We start from the raw sequence: 5,037 nt of genomic DNA, 5'->3' as shown, positions 1-5,037 counted from the left end.
AAAAACCCTAAAACCACGAGCAACTCGTCAATGATGATTATCTGGAAAATTGAAATCGAACGAATAAATCGCTACGTCCAATTGCTTCCTATGCAAATCAAAGATGCAGAAATCGCCTCCCACCCACGACAATCCCTAATTCCAGTGACAATACCTTATTGCACATTTTGCCCCAAATTGAAATTTTAACATTAATAATCCACATGTACTGTACACGTAATACACCACAATACAACGTAATACAAACAGTACCACTTGTACAGTACTTCGTTACTGATTTAAACAACGTTACAAAAAAGAACATTTTCTTTGTCTCTCAAATAGATCAATAAACAATTTGATTAAAAAAAATTATACAATAATACAAGTATTTTTCAACCAAATAAGTCTAAAGTTAGTCATGCTTAAAAATAACTTCATAATTTTAACATATAGATAATAAATTCAAATAAATAATAGAAGCAAATGTGAAATAAATTTAAAAAATAACAAAAGTTATATAAAATATTTAAAAAAAAACAACGGACAGAACATTTTTACCATAAAAAATAATGCATTTACACTTTTTTAATCATGAAATATATATATATATATATTATGTGAGTGCAATTTTTTTTTAGATTTATTTTAAAAAAATTATGAACGTAATCAATATAGAAAATAATTAAATAATCAAGTCGATTATACTAAAATAATTAAACTATTTTTGGCCACCATACTTGATGTTTTTTTTTTTTATAACTTTTCCACTGTGTCTAGCGCATGGAACGTGCTTTTCCACCATTCATTTACATTCATTTAAATTATTTTCATCAATATATACATTTAAATTATTTTCATTAATATATAAATTATTTTTAAATACAAAAACGAAATTATAATTTTCTTTCTTTATTAATTAATTTATTTTTAAAATTTATCATACCTATCGTTTCAGTTACTAATTTTTATAAATTTTCATCACACTTTGATTTTTTTTTCTCATATTTTTTCCTTCAAATTCCCTCGTGGAAGTCCATTCCAAAAACAATCACAAACAAGTACAGTTTAGGGCGAGAGGCGGAAAATGAATTAGATGATAAGAGGGAGGTCCTACATCATGTGCCATCATGCTCCTTAATCTTTCTTCAAATCATTGCACGCCACGTGTCCTACGCATATCTACATTAACGCGTCTAAATAGGATAGCATAATCGCATTTGTCCTCTTTCTCACACAATCAACCAACTCTTTTCTTTTTTTCTTTTTCACTCTTATGTATTAATCAATTCTTTCCAGATATAATTGATTAATGCTCATTTGCTTTATTGTAAATAATTAATTTTGTTTTTCACTAATTCAGTGTATGCTTATTTGGATTAAATTTTATATTATTTAGACTTAAATTTATAAATCAAAACCATGATTTAAATTTCATATTAAAAAAATATAAATTTATTTATTTATTATTTATTTATTTGGATTAACCCCTATCAATGGAACCGGAATTGATACTGATGCTTCAATTAAGTGCTATGAAAATCTTTTTTTTTTTTTTTGTAAATTTAGTACAATTCCTTTTGTGGTAAATTAACTTTAATTTGTCAAGCGAGTCTATGTAAGTTGATTGAGTGGTGTACCTAAGTTCCATACAATACAACCAACAAGGATATATATTCATTAAGTCGATCACCCACCATTCCAAACCATCACATGCTATATATTTTGAATATTAAAAAAAAAGGCAAAAACATATATATATATATATATATATATATATATACTTCCCCTTTTTGTTATCAGAAACAAATACTTGTTTATAAAAGTTTGATCAATTATTGTTATTATATTTAATCAATAATTGGAATCAATTATCACAGAGAAAAAAAAAATAATAGTCATAGTTAATGATTTAAAATTTAGTACTTGTAAGTATTTATTTCTCTTTAATTTTTTTTCTCATACACAAAATTTGTACATATAATTCCGATCGATGTATTACAAACATTAAATATAAACACTCATGTAACGATAATTGAAACCTTTATTCATCAAGTAAATAGGGTAGATCTTGTGCTCAAAACCAACCCTATTGTTTAAAATTTCCTTTAATTAATCCTAGAGTTTCCGCTGTCTAGTATTGATTAAAACAACGCATTGCTTTTTCAATAACAAATATATGTTATTCTATATTAAGATATAAAATATTGGCATGTGTGCTTAATGGAAATATTTATACATAAAAGAAAAACTACAAATGAGAGAAAAATTACTAAAAGATAGATAATATTTTTTTAAGAAAATTAAAATATTATAACTATATGCTTCTTATATTAATGCACCATAACTTGAAGCATGGATGGGATAACATAATGAAGCATAAAAAAAAAAAAGAAGTGAAAAACGAGTATATATGATTTTGTTGGGTGGGTGGTGCTTGGTAGTTTCTCCCAAGTGACCGAGAAAGAAACCCGAGAAAGAAAAGACGAAGGAGATGGAACCTTATCCAGAATGTAACGCGACATTTCTCTTTTTTATTACTAACTTCACACGAGACAACAAGAATAACAGGATTTATATACCGGTTTCTAATTTCTCTCTCTTTCCTTATTATTATCCAAAAATAATAATGAAAAATGAGATTTAGTTTGCAACACCCTATTCTTCTTTAAAGAAAAGGGGAAGTAGATAGCAACAAACCCTTTATAAAAGCACATCAAATGAACCATAATAAACAACAACATTGGAAGAAGAGAAAAAAAAAAAACAACAACAAGCAACAACAAAAACAACAACAGAACCTTCTTCCACAGTTTCATTCATTCACGTAACGAAAACAAAAACCAACGTTATAAAATCACCGCCACCTCTGCATGTAAACAATGGCGAGCAGAAAGAACTACTTCACTTCACGAAGCCACCGTTTTCTCCCCGTCGCTTCAAACAGAGACTCTCTATCGCTAACCATGGATTCCGAATCCGCGTTCGAATTCGACGAGTCCGAGATTTACAACTCGGGCCGGGCTAACTCGTTCGAGTTCAGCAGATCGCTCCACGGCCGCGGCTCCGCCAAGAAAAAACCCTCTTCCTCCGCCACCGCCGCCGCGGCGTCGGTGCCCGTCAACATCCCCGACTGGTCGAAGATCCTCGGCGACGAGTACACTAAAAGAAATAACAACCGCAACAACAACAACGACGAGGAAAGCGATTACGACGACGATCACAACGAGGGTTACGATGAATTTGAACGGAGCGGGAGAGTGCCACCGCACGAGTTTCTGGCGAGAACTAGGGTTGCTTCCTTCTCCGTGCATGAAGGTTTAGGGAGAACCCTGAAGGGAAGGGATCTGAGTACGCTCCGAAACGCCATTTGGGCCAAAACCGGTTTCCAAGACTGAGAAAACAGAAAGCAGAAAACAGAAAACAGAACACAGAATCTTCATCGATCGTCTTCTTCTTGTTCTACTTCTGTCACTGTAATTGACATTTTTTTTTCGTTAATTTTGGTGGTTAAGTTCACGTATATGAGGTGATTGATTATGAGGTTTCTCGTATTATTAATTCGAAACCTGAGGTTTTTACTTTTGTAAAATTACACTTAAGAAATATATAAATGTTCTTCTGTCGATTATTCAATGTTGATGACGGTGGTGTTTTGGGTTGAGTTTTTGTTTCTGGGTGATTGTTAATGGGTGCGTTTGATGGACGGTGTTGTGTTGATGAAAAATCTAAATGTGTGAGTGGGAGTTGGGGGTGGTGGAGCCATGATAGGAGCTGAAAAGGAAAGTAGGGTAAGCTTGTTTGGGTGATTGGTGGTGGGGTTAGGGTTTTGAAATGGCTTGGTTTAGCCGTTTAGGGTTGGGACCATTGGACCATGGCTATATTATTCTACACCACAAACTTAGTGGGCACTAATCATCAAATATCCATTCATAGCTACCCCTTTCAACTTTACATTCAAGGAAAAAAAAGTAACTAAATTGATGAAGGCCAATATTTAAAATTGATGGATTGAAAAAAAAAAAAACCGTAAACTTACCTCCCTCTATTATTATCCTCTTTCTCATAAGGTGTAGGGACTCTTAAGTGATGTAAAACTTATTGAATGTACCAAAACAATTTTATTTTAGATTTTGGAATGATAAAATAATCTATTTATTCAAATATATTTGATTAACATGGTTTACACGAATCAATATTACTTACTTTGGTACATGGAAGAATGATTTATATTGGAGTATAATTATTAGAACAATTAAAATAACGCAAAGTGATAAATTCATAGGATCCACTTAATAAATATCAATACACAAGACGAGGGTGATACCTACCCTACCATTGTGATTAGAAAGAGAAATGCGAAAAGTAGCCCCAAAAATAATTTCGAAAGATGGAGGTCCTTTTATGATCTTAATTCACTAAAATGTCCAAACGTGGAACAATCTCTCCTTCACAATTCTCTTTACCAAATAATATTGAAGAAAAGTAGGTGTGATATGAATGCAACAAAACAAATGAATTTAATCAATCCAACTCCATCGAGACAAAAAAAATACAACTTGATTTAACACTATTAGACAAGATAATGCAAATATGTAATTCCATCATTATTGAACTAGACATTTAAATGTGCTCTTGTCAAGCTTATGCTATTTCATAATAGCCCCGATTAACTTAATTTTCTTTTTGCTATTGTTTGTTTCTTTTCACTTTCATTAATTAATAAGCCTTTCTAATTGCATTTTTTTATTCCAAAATTGGAACTCTTTCATGTTATAATTTTCAATTTAACGATAAGATTTTACCAGTATTTTTTTTTAAATCGTGAATTTTAATCATATATTCAATTGTTTCGGTTATTATGATGAATTTTAATGGAATAAATAATTTTATCTTATTCTATGTACCAAACTGTCAGTTATAAATGTAAGTATTTATCGACTTTAAGACGACGAAAATTTATGTTTTTACTATTTTTTTTTTCTTTCATGTTTGTTTTTAGTATATTTTTAAAATAAAATTTTAAACATAAATAGACTTGATGCTCCAGTCAAAATA

The 5,037-nt window shown here is 30.6% G+C and overlaps 1 pseudogene; it reads left to right on the top strand.

Moving 5' to 3' along the window:
- The first annotated feature begins 2,682 nt into the window (after window positions 1-2,682).
- LOC114168863 (protein S40-4 pseudogene) lies at window positions 2,683-3,610 on the top strand (annotated as a pseudogene).
- Window positions 3,611-5,037: the final 1,427 nt, after the last annotated feature.

Source organism: Vigna unguiculata, chromosome 11 (genome assembly GCF_037176805.1).
Source record: "Vigna unguiculata cultivar grain cowpea cultivar isolate G323 ecotype 2 chromosome 11, ASM3717680v1, whole genome shotgun sequence".
Taxonomy (NCBI): Eukaryota; Viridiplantae; Streptophyta; class Magnoliopsida; order Fabales; family Fabaceae; genus Vigna; species Vigna unguiculata.
The sequence above is the reverse complement of the archived record's forward strand: the minus strand, read 5'-3'. Positions and strand labels throughout refer to the sequence as shown.